Below are 12,451 nucleotides of genomic sequence, written 5' to 3'. Positions count from 1 at the left end.
GTTTCCGGGAAGAAACGGACCAGACGTGGCGTTTCCGGGAAGAAACGGACCAGACGTGGCGTTTCCGGGAAGAAACGGACCAGACGTGGCGTTTCCGGGAAGAAACGGACCAGACGTGGCGTTTCCGGGAAGAAACGGACCAGACGTCCTGTTTCCGGGAAGAAACGGACCAGACGTCCTCTTTCCGGGAAGAAACGGACCAGACGTCCTCTTTCCGGGAAGAAACGGACCAGACGTCCTCTTTCCAGGAAGAAACGGACCAGACGTGGCGTTTCCCGGAGGAAACGGACCAGACGTCCTGTTTCCAGGAAGAAACGGACCAGACGTGGCGTTTCCGGGAAGAAACGGACCAGACGTGGCGTTTCCGGGAAGAAACGGACCAGACGTCCTGTTTCCGGGAAGAAACGGACCAGACGTCCTGTTTCCGGGAAGAAACGGACCAGACGTGGCGTTTCCGGGAAGAAACGGACCAGACGTGGCGTTTCCGGGAAGAAACGGACCAGACGTGGCGTTTCCGGGAAGAAACGGACCAGACGTGGCGTTTCCGGGAAGAAACGGACCAGACGTGAAGTTTCCAGGAAGAAACGGACCAGACGTCCTGTTTCCGGGAAGAAAAGGACCAGACGTGGCGTTTCCGGGAAGAAACGGACCAGACGTCCTGTTTCCGGGAAGAAACGGACCAGACGTGGCGTTTCCGGGAAGAAACGGACCAGACGTGGCGTTTCCGGGAAGAAACGGACCAGACGTCCTGTTTCCGGGAAGAAACGGACCAGACGTCCTGTTTCCAGGAAGAAACGGACCAGACGTCCTGTTTCCAGGAAGAAACGGACCAGACGTGGCGTTTCCGGGAAGAAACGGACCAGACGTGGCGTTTCCGGGAAGAAACGGACCAGACGTGGCGTTTCCGGGAAGAAACGGACCAGACGTGGCGTTTCCGGGAAGAAACGGACCAGACGTGGCGTTTCCGGGAAGAAACGGACCAGACGTGGCGTTTCCGGGAAGAAACGGACCAGACGTGGCGTTTCCGGGAAGAAACGGACCAGACGTGGCGTTTCCCGGAAGAAACGGACCAGACGTGGCGTTTCCTGGAAGAAACGGACCAGACGTGGCGTTTCCGGGAAGAAACGGACCAGACGTGGCGTTTCCGGGAAGAAACGGACCAGACGTCCTGTTTCCGGGAAGAAACGGACCAGACGTCCTGTTTCCAGGAAGAAACGGACCAGACGTCCTGTTTCCAGGAAGAAACGGACCAGACGTCCTGTTTCCAGGAAGAAACGGACCAGACGTCCTGTTTCCAGGAAGAAACGGACCAAACGTGGCGTTTCCGGGAAGAAACGGACCAGACGTCCTGTTTCCGGGAAGAAACGGACCAGACGTCCTGTTTCCGGGAAGAAACGGACCAGACGTCCTGTTTCCAGGAAGAAACGGACCAGACGTCCTGTTTCCAGGAAGAAACGGACCAGACGTGGCGTTTCCAGGAAGAAACGGACCAGACGTGGCGTTTCCAGGAAGAAACGGACCAGACGTGGCGTTTCCAGGAAGAAACGGACCAGACGTGGCGTTTCCAGGAAGAAACGGACCAGACGTGGCGTTTCCAGGAAGAAACAGACCAGACGTGGCGTTTCCGGGAAGAAACGGACCAGACGTCCTGTTTCCGGGAAGAAACGGACCAGACGTGGCGTTTCCGGGAAGAAACGGACCAGACGTCCTGTTTCCGGGAAGAAACGGACCAGACGTCCTGTTTCCAGGAAGAAACGGACCAGACGTGGCGTTTCCAGGAAGAAACGGACCAGACGTGGCGTTTCCAGGAAGAAACGGACCAGACGTGGCGTTTCCGGGAAGAAACGGACCAGACGTGGCGTTTCCAGGAAGAAACAGACCAGACGTGGCGTTTCCGGGAAGAAACGGACCAGACGTCCTGTTTCCAGGAAGAAACGGACCAGACGTCCTGTTTCCAGGAAGAAACGGACCAGACGTGGCGTTTCCGGGAAGAAACGGACCAGACGTGGCGTTTCCGGGAAGAAACGGACCAGACGTGGCGTTTCCAGGAAGAAACAGACCAGACGTGGCGTTTCCAGGAAGAAACGGACCAGACGTCCTGTTTCCAGGAAGAAACGGACCAGACGTCCTGTTTCCGGGAAGAAACGGACCAGACGTGGCGTTTCCGGGAAGAAACGGACCAGACGTGGCGTTTCCGGGAAGAAACGGACCAGACGTCCTGTTTCCGGGAAGAAACGGACCAGACGTGGCGTTTCCGGGAAGAAACGGACCAGACGTGGCGTTTCCGGGAAGAAACGGACCAGACGTCCTGTTTCCAGGAAGAAACGGACCAGACGTGGCGTTTCCAGGAAGAAACGGACCAGACGTGGCGTTTCCAGGAAGAAACGGACCAGACGTGGCGTTTCCGGGAAGAAACGGACCAGACGTGGCGTTTCCGGGAAGAAACGGACCAGACGTGGCGTTTCCGGGAAGAAACGGACCAGACGTCCTGTTTCCGGGAAGAAACGGACCAGACGTGGCGTTTCCGGGAAGAAACGGACCAGACGTCCTGTTTCCGGGAAGAAACGGACCAGACGTGGCGTTTCCGGGAAGAAACGGACCAGACGTGGCGTTTCCGGGAAGAAACGGACCAGACGTGGCGTTTCCGGGAAGAAACGGACCAGACGTCCTGTTTCCGGGAAGAAACGGACCAGACGTGGCGTTTCCGGGAAGAAACGGACCAGACGTGGCGTTTCCGGGAAGAAACGGACCAGACGTGGCGTTTCCGGGAAGAAACGGACCAGACGTGGCGTTTCCCGGAAGAAACGGACCAGACGTGGCGTTTCCGGGAAGAAACGGACCAGACGTGGCGTTTCCGGGAAGAAACGGACCAGACGTCCTGTTTCCGGGAAGAAACGGACCAGACGTGGCGTTTCCGGGAAGAAACGGACCAGACGTGGCGTTTCCCGGAGGAAACGGACCAGACGTCCTGTTTCCAGGAAGAAACGGACCAGAAGTCCTGTTTCCAGGAAGAAACGGACCAGACGTGGCGTTTCCGGGAAGAAACGGACCAGACGTGGCGTTTCCGGGAAGAAACGGACCAGACGTCCTGTTTCCGGGAAGAAACGGACCAGACGTCCTGTTTCCGGGAAGAAACGGACCAGACGTGGCGTTTCCGGGAAGAAACGGACCAGACGTCCTTTTTCCGGGAAGAAACGGACCAGACGTCCTGTTTCCGGGAAGAAACGGACCAGACGTGGCGTTTCCGGGAAGAAACGGACCAGACGTCCTGTTTCCGGGAAGAAACGGACCAGACGCGGCGTTTCCGGGAAGAAACGGACCAGACGCGGCGTTTCCGGGAAGAAACGGACCAGACGTCCTGTTTCCGGGAAGAAACGGACCAGACGTGGCGTTTCCGGGAAGAAACGGACCAGACGTCCTGTTTCCAGGAAGAAACGGACCAGACGTCCTGTTTCCGGGAAGAAACGGACCAGACGTCCTGTTTCCGGGAAGAAACGGACCAGACGTGGCGTTTCCGGGAAGAAACGGACCAGACGTCCTGTTTCCGGGAAGAAACGGACCAGACGTGGCGTTTCCGGGAAGAAACGGACCAGACGTGGCGTTTCCGGGAAGAAACGGACCAGACGTGGCGTTTCCGGGAAGAAACGGACCAGACGTGGCGTTTCCGGGAAGAAACGGACCAGACGTGGCGTTTCCGGGAAGAAACGGACCAGACGTGGCGTTTCCAGGAAGAAACGGACCAGACGTCCTGTTTCCGGGAAGAAACGGACCAGACGTCCTGTTTCCGGGAAGAAACGGACCAGACGTCCTGTTTCCAGGAAGAAACAGACCAGACGTGGCGTTTCCAGGAAGAAACGGACCAGACGTGGCGTTTCTGGGAAGAAACAGACCAGACGTGGCGTTTCCAGGAAGAAACGGACCAGACGTCCTGTTTCCGGGAAGAAACGGACCAGACGTGGCGTTTCTGGGAAGAAACGGACCAGACGTGGCGTTTCCAGGAAGAAACAGACCAGACGTGGCGTTTCCAGGAAGAAACGGACCAGACGTCCTGTTTCCGGGAAGAAACGGACCAGACGTGGCGTTTCTGGGAAGAAACGGACCAGACGTGGCGTTTCCAGGAAGAAACGGACCAGACGTGAAGTTTCCAGGAAGAAACGGACCAGACGTGCCGTTTCCGGGAAGAAACGGACCAGACGTGCCGTTTCCGGGAAGAAACGGACCAGACGTCCTGTTTCCAGGAAGAAACGGACCAGACGTGGCGTTTCCAGGAAGAAACGGACCAGACGTGGCGTTTCCAGGAAGAAACAGACCAGACGTGAAGTTTCCAGGAAGAAACGGACCAGACGTGGCGTTTCCGGGAAGAAACAGACCAGACGTGAAGTTTCCAGGAAGAAACGGACCAGACGTGCCGTTTCCAGGAAGAAACAGACCAGACGTGAAGTTTCCAGGAAGAAACGGACCAGACGTGCCGTTTCTGGGAAGAAACGGACCAGACGTCCTGTTTCCGGGAAGAAACGGACCAGACGTGGCGTTTCCGGGAAGAAACGGACCAGACGTCCTGTTTCCAGGAAGAAACGGACCAGACGTGGCGTTTCCAGGAAGAAACGGACCAGACGTGGCGTTTCCAGGAAGAAACGGACCAGACGTCCTGTTTCCAGGAAGAAACGGACCAGACGTGGCGTTTCCAGGAAGAAACGGACCAGACGGGAAGTTTCCAGGAAGAAACGGACCAGACGTCCTGTTTCCGGGTAGAAACGGACCAGACGTGGCGTTTCCAGGAAGAAACGGACCAGACGTCCTGTTTCCAGGAAGAAACGGACCAGACGTCCTGTTTCCGGGTAGAAACGGACCAGACGTCCTGTTTCCAGGAAGAAACGGACCAGACGTCCTGTTTCCAGGAAGAAACGGACCAGACGTGGCGTTTCCAGGAAGAAACGGACCAGACGTCCTGTTTCCGGGAAGAAACGGACCAGACGTGGTGTTTCCAGGAAGAAACGGACCAGACGTGGCGTTTCCAGGAAGAAACGGACCAGACGTCCTGTTTCCAGGAAGAAACGGACCAGACGTGGCGTTTCCAGGAAGAAACGGACCAGACGTGAAGTTTCCAGGAAGAAACGGACCAGACGTCCTGTTTCCGGGAAGAAACGGACCAGACGTGGCGTTTCCAGGAAGAAACGGACCAGACGTGGCGTTTCCAGGAAGAAACGGACCAGACGTGGCATTTCCAGGAAGAAACGGACCAGACGTCCTGTTTCCAGGAAGAAACGGACCAGACTCTGGCGTTTCCAGGAAGAAACGGACCAGACGTCCTGTTTCCAGGAAGAAACGGACCAGACGTGGCGTTTCCAGGAAGAAACGGACCAGACGTGGCATTTCCAGGAAGAAACGGACCAGACGTCCTGTTTCCAGGAAGAAACGGACCAGACTCTGGCGTTTCCAGGAAGAAACGGACCAGACGTCCTGTTTCCAGGAAGAAACGGACCAGACGTGGCGTTTCCAGGAAGAAACGGACCAGACGTCCTGTTTCCGGGAAGAAACGGACCAGACGTGGCGTTTCCGGGAAGAAACGGACCAGACGGGGCGTTTCCGGGAAGAAACGGACCAGACGTCCTGTTTCCAGGAAGAAACGGACCAGACGTGCCGTTTCCAGGAAGAAACGGACCAGACGTCCTGTTTCCAGGAAGAAACGGACCAGACGTGGCGTTTCCAGGAAGAAACGGACCAGACGTGGCGTTTCCAGGAAGAAACGGACCAGACGTGGCGTTTCCAGGAAGAAACGGACCAGACGTGGCGTTTCCAGGAAGAAACGGACCAGACGTGGCGTTTCCAGGAAGAAACGGACCAGACGTCCTGTTTCCAGGAAGAAACGGACCAGACGTGGCGTTTCCGGGAAGAAACGGACCAGACGTCCTGTTTCCAGGAAGAAACGGACCAGACGTCCTGTTTCCGGGAAGAAACGGACCAGACGTCCTGTTTCCGGGAAGAAACGGACCAGACGTGGCGTTTCCGGGAAGAAACTGACCAGACGTCCTGTTTCCGGGAAGATACGGACCAGACGTGGCGTTTCTGGGCAGAAACGGACCAGACGTGGCGTTTCCAGGAAGAAACGGACCAGACGTCCTGTTTCCAGGAAGAAACGGACCAGACGTCCTGTTTCCGGGAAGAAACGGACCAGACGTGGCGTTTCCAGGAAGAAACGGACCAGACGTGGCGTTTCCTGGAAGAAACGGACCAGACGTCCTGTTTCCGGGAAGAAACGGACCAGACGTGGCGTTTCCAGGAAGAAACGGACCAAACGTCCTGTTTCCGGGAAGAAACGGACCAGACGTGGCGTTTCCAGGAAGAAACGGACCAGACGTGGCGTTTCCAGGAAGAAACGGACCAGACGTGAAGTTTCCAGGAAGAAACGGACCAGACGTCCTGTTTCCAGGAAGAAACGGACCAGACGTGGCGTTTCCAGGAAGAAACGGACCAGACGTCCTGTTTCCGGGAAGAAACGGACCAGACGTGGCGTTTCCAGGAAGACACGGACCAGACGTCCTGTTTCCAGAAATATACGGACCAGACGTGGCGTTTCCGGGAAGAAACGGACCAGACGTGGCGTTTCCAGGAAGAAACGGACCAAACGTCCTGTTTCCGGGAAGAAACGGACCAGACGTGGCGTTTCCAGGAAGAAACGGACCAGACGTCCTGTTTCCAGGAAGAAACGGACCAGACGTGGCGTTTCCAGGAAGAAACGGACCAAACGTCCTGTTTCCAGGAAGAAACGGACCAGACGTGGCGTTTCCAGGAAGAAACGGACCAGACGTCCTGTTTCCAGGAAGAAACGGACCAGACGTGGCGTTTCCAGGAAGAAACGGACCAAACGTCCTGTTTCCAGGAAGAAACGGACCAAACGTGGCGTTTCCGGGAAGAAACGGACCAGACGTCCTGTTTCCGGGAAGAAACGGACCAGACGTCCTGTTTCCGGGAAGAAACGGACCAGACGTCCTGTTTCCAGGAAGAAACGGACCAGACGTCCTGTTTCCAGGAAGAAACGGACCAGACGTGGCGTTTCCAGGAAGAAACGGACCAGACGTGGCGTTTCCAGGAAGAAACGGACCAGACGTGGCGTTTCCAGGAAGAAACGGACCAGACGTGGCGTTTCCAGGAAGAAACGGACCAGACGTGGCGTTTCCAGGAAGAAACAGACCAGACGTGGCGTTTCCAGGAAGAAACAGACCAGACGTGGCGTTTCCGGGAAGAAACGGACCAGACGTCCTGTTTCCAGGAAGAAACGGACCAGACGTCCTGTTTCCAGGAAGAAACGGACCAGACGTGGCGTTTCCGGGAAGAAACGGACCAGACGTGGCGTTTCCGGGAAGAAACGGACCAGACGTGGCGTTTCCAGGAAGAAACAGACCAGACGTGGCGTTTCCAGGAAGAAACGGACCAGACGTCCTGTTTCCAGGAAGAAACGGACCAGACGTCCTGTTTCCGGGAAGAAACGGACCAGACGTGGCGTTTCCGGGAAGAAACGGACCAGACGTGGCGTTTCCGGGAAGAAACGGACCAGACGTCCTGTTTCCGGGAAGAAACGGACCAGACGTGGCGTTTCCGGGAAGAAACGGACCAGACGTGGCGTTTCCGGGAAGAAACGGACCAGACGTCCTGTTTCCAGGAAGAAACGGACCAGACGTGGCGTTTCCAGGAAGAAACGGACCAGACGTGGCGTTTCCAGGAAGAAACGGACCAGACGTGGCGTTTCCGGGAAGAAACGGACCAGACGTGGCGTTTCCGGGAAGAAACGGACCAGACGTGGCGTTTCCGGGAAGAAACGGACCAGACGTGGCGTTTCCAGGAAGAAACGGACCAGACGTGGCGTTTCCGGGAAGAAACGGACCAGACGTGGCGTTTCCGGGAAGAAACGGACCAGACGTCCTGTTTCCAGGAAGAAACGGACCAGACGTGGCGTTTCCAGGAAGAAACGGACCAGACGTGGCGTTTCCAGGAAGAAACGGACCAGACGTGGCGTTTCCGGGAAGAAACGGACCAGACGTGGCGTTTCCAGGAAGAAACAGACCAGACGTGGCGTTTCCGGGAAGAAACGGACCAGACGTCCTGTTTCCAGGAAGAAACGGACCAGACGTCCTGTTTCCAGGAAGAAACGGACCAGACGTGGCGTTTCCGGGAAGAAACGGACCAGACGTGGCGTTTCCGGGAAGAAACGGACCAGACGTGGCGTTTCCAGGAAGAAACAGACCAGACGTGGCGTTTCCAGGAAGAAACGGACCAGACGTCCTGTTTCCAGGAAGAAACGGACCAGACGTCCTGTTTCCAGGAAGAAACGGACCAGACGTCCTGTTTCCAGGAAGAAACGGACCAGACGTGGCGTTTCCGGGAAGAAACGGACCAGACGTGGCGTTTCCGGGAAGAAACGGACCAGACGTCCTGTTTCCGGGAAGAAACGGACCAGACGTGGCGTTTCCGGGAAGAAACGGACCAGACGTGGCGTTTCCGGGAAGAAACGGACCAGACGTCCTGTTTCCAGGAAGAAACGGACCAGACGTGGCGTTTCCAGGAAGAAACGGACCAGACGTGGCGTTTCCAGGAAGAAACGGACCAGACGTGGCGTTTCCGGGAAGAAACGGACCAGACGTGGCGTTTCCGGGAAGAAACGGACCAGACGTGGCGTTTCCGGGAAGAAACGGACCAGACGTCCTGTTTCCGGGAAGAAACGGACCAGACGTGGCGTTTCCGGGAAGAAACGGACCAGACGTCCTGTTTCCGGGAAGAAACGGACCAGACGTGGCGTTTCCGGGAAGAAACGGACCAGACGTGGCGTTTCCGGGAAGAAACGGACCAGACGTGGCGTTTCCGGGAAGAAACGGACCAGACGTGGCGTTTCCGGGAAGAAACGGACCAGACGTCCTGTTTCCGGGAAGAAACGGACCAGACGTGGCGTTTCCGGGAAGAAACGGACCAGACGTGGCGTTTCCGGGAAGAAACGGACCAGACGTGGCGTTTCCGGGAAGAAACGGACCAGACGTCCTGTTTCCGGGAAGAAACGGACCAGACGTGGCGTTTCCGGGAAGAAACGGACCAGACGTGGCGTTTCCGGGAAGAAACGGACCAGACGTGGCGTTTCCGGGAAGAAACGGACCAGACGTGGCGTTTCCCGGAAGAAACGGACCAGACGTGGCGTTTCCGGGAAGAAACGGACCAGACGTGGCGTTTCCGGGAAGAAACGGACCAGACGTCCTGTTTCCGGGAAGAAACGGACCAGACGTGGCGTTTCCGGGAAGAAACGGACCAGACGTGGCGTTTCCCGGAGGAAACGGACCAGACGTCCTGTTTCCAGGAAGAAACGGACCAGAAGTCCTGTTTCCAGGAAGAAACGGACCAGACGTGGCGTTTCCGGGAAGAAACGGACCAGACGTGGCGTTTCCGGGAAGAAACGGACCAGACGTCCTGTTTCCGGGAAGAAACGGACCAGACGTCCTGTTTCCGGGAAGAAACGGACCAGACGTGGCGTTTCCGGGAAGAAACGGACCAGACGTCCTTTTTCCGGGAAGAAACGGACCAGACGTCCTGTTTCCGGGAAGAAACGGACCAGACGTGGCGTTTCCGGGAAGAAACGGACCAGACGCGGCGTTTCCGGGAAGAAACGGACCAGACGCGGCGTTTCCGGGAAGAAACGGACCAGACGTCCTGTTTCCGGGAAGAAACGGACCAGACGTGGCGTTTCCGGGAAGAAACGGACCAGACGTCCTGTTTCCAGGAAGAAACGGACCAGACGTCCTGTTTCCGGGAAGAAACGGACCAGACGTCCTGTTTCCGGGAAGAAACGGACCAGACGTGGCGTTTCCGGGAAGAAACGGACCAGACGTCCTGTTTCCGGGAAGAAACGGACCAGACGTGGCGTTTCCGGGAAGAAACGGACCAGACGTGGCGTTTCCGGGAAGAAACGGACCAGACGTGGCGTTTCCGGGAAGAAACGGACCAGACGTGGCGTTTCCGGGAAGAAACGGACCAGACGTGGCGTTTCCGGGAAGAAACGGACCAGACGTGGCGTTTCCGGGAAGAAACGGACCAGACGTCCTGTTTCCGGGAAGAAACGGACCAGACGTCCTGTTTCCGGGAAGAAACGGACCAGACGTCCTGTTTCCAGGAAGAAACAGACCAGACGTGGCGTTTCCAGGAAGAAACAGACCAGACGTCCTGTTTCCGGGAAGAAACGGACCAGACGTGGCGTTTCTGGGAAGAAACGGACCAGACGTGGCGTTTCCAGGAAGAAACGGACCAGACGTGAAGTTTCCAGGAAGAAACGGACCAGACGTGCCGTTTCCGGGAAGAAACGGACCAGACGTGCCGTTTCCGGGAAGAAACGGACCAGACGTCCTGTTTCCAGGAAGAAACGGACCAGACGTGGCGTTTCCAGGAAGAAACGGACCAGACGTGGCGTTTCCAGGAAGAAACAGACCAGACGTGAAGTTTCCAGGAAGAAACGGACCAGACGTGGCGTTTCCGGGAAGAAACAGACCAGACGTGAAGTTTCCAGGAAGAAACGGACCAGACGTGCCGTTTCCAGGAAGAAACAGACCAGACGTGAAGTTTCCAGGAAGAAACGGACCAGACGTGCCGTTTCTGGGAAGAAACGGACCAGACGTCCTGTTTCCGGGAAGAAACGGACCAGACGTGGCGTTTCCGGGAAGAAACGGACCAGACGTCCTGTTTCCAGGAAGAAACGGACCAGACGTGGCGTTTCCAGGAAGAAACGGACCAGACGTGGCGTTTCCAGGAAGAAACGGACCAGACGTCCTGTTTCCAGGAAGAAACGGACCAGACGTGGCGTTTCCAGGAAGAAACGGACCAGACGGGAAGTTTCCAGGAAGAAACGGACCAGACGTCCTGTTTCCGGGTAGAAACGGACCAGACGTGGCGTTTCCAGGAAGAAACGGACCAGACGTCCTGTTTCCAGGAAGAAACGGACCAGACGTCCTGTTTCCGGGTAGAAACGGACCAGACGTCCTGTTTCCAGGAAGAAACGGACCAGACGTCCTGTTTCCAGGAAGAAACGGACCAGACGTGGCGTTTCCAGGAAGAAACGGACCAGACGTCCTGTTTCCGGGAAGAAACGGACCAGACGTGGTGTTTCCAGGAAGAAACGGACCAGACGTGGCGTTTCCAGGAAGAAACGGACCAGACGTCCTGTTTCCAGGAAGAAACGGACCAGACGTGGCGTTTCCAGGAAGAAACGGACCAGACGTGAAGTTTCCAGGAAGAAACGGACCAGACGTCCTGTTTCCGGGAAGAAACGGACCAGACGTGGCGTTTCCAGGAAGAAACGGACCAGACGTGGCGTTTCCAGGAAGAAACGGACCAGACGTGGCATTTCCAGGAAGAAACGGACCAGACGTCCTGTTTCCAGGAAGAAACGGACCAGACTCTGGCGTTTCCAGGAAGAAACGGACCAGACGTCCTGTTTCCAGGAAGAAACGGACCAGACGTGGCGTTTCCAGGAAGAAACGGACCAGACGTGGCATTTCCAGGAAGAAACGGACCAGACGTCCTGTTTCCAGGAAGAAACGGACCAGACTCTGGCGTTTCCAGGAAGAAACGGACCAGACGTCCTGTTTCCAGGAAGAAACGGACCAGACGTGGCGTTTCCAGGAAGAAACGGACCAGACGTCCTGTTTCCGGGAAGAAACGGACCAGACGTGGCGTTTCCGGGAAGAAACGGACCAGACGGGGCGTTTCCGGGAAGAAACGGACCAGACGTCCTGTTTCCAGGAAGAAACGGACCAGACGTGCCGTTTCCAGGAAGAAACGGACCAGACGTCCTGTTTCCAGGAAGAAACGGACCAGACGTGGCGTTTCCAGGAAGAAACGGACCAGACGTGGCGTTTCCAGGAAGAAACGGACCAGACGTGGCGTTTCCAGGAAGAAACGGACCAGACGTGGCGTTTCCAGGAAGAAACGGACCAGACGTGGCGTTTCCAGGAAGAAACGGACCAGACGTCCTGTTTCCAGGAAGAAACGGACCAGACGTGGCGTTTCCGGGAAGAAACGGACCAGACGTCCTGTTTCCAGGAAGAAACGGACCAGACGTCCTGTTTCCGGGAAGAAACGGACCAGACGTCCTGTTTCCGGGAAGAAACGGACCAGACGTGGCGTTTCCGGGAAGAAACTGACCAGACGTCCTGTTTCCGGGAAGATACGGACCAGACGTGGCGTTTCTGGGCAGAAACGGACCAGACGTGGCGTTTCCAGGAAGAAACGGACCAGACGTCCTGTTTCCAGGAAGAAACGGACCAGACGTCCTGTTTCCGGGAAGAAACGGACCAGACGTGGCGTTTCCAGGAAGAAACGGACCAGACGTGGCGTTTCCTGGAAGAAACGGACCAGACGTCCTGTTTCCGGGAAGAAACGGACCAGACGTGGCGTTTCCAGGAAGAAACGGACCAAACGT

This window comes from Telmatherina bonti (genome assembly GCF_933228915.1).
Source record: "Telmatherina bonti genome assembly, chromosome: 23".
Taxonomy (NCBI): domain Eukaryota; kingdom Metazoa; phylum Chordata; class Actinopteri; order Atheriniformes; family Telmatherinidae; genus Telmatherina; species Telmatherina bonti.
The sequence above is the reverse complement of the archived record's forward strand: the minus strand, read 5'-3'. Positions refer to the sequence as shown.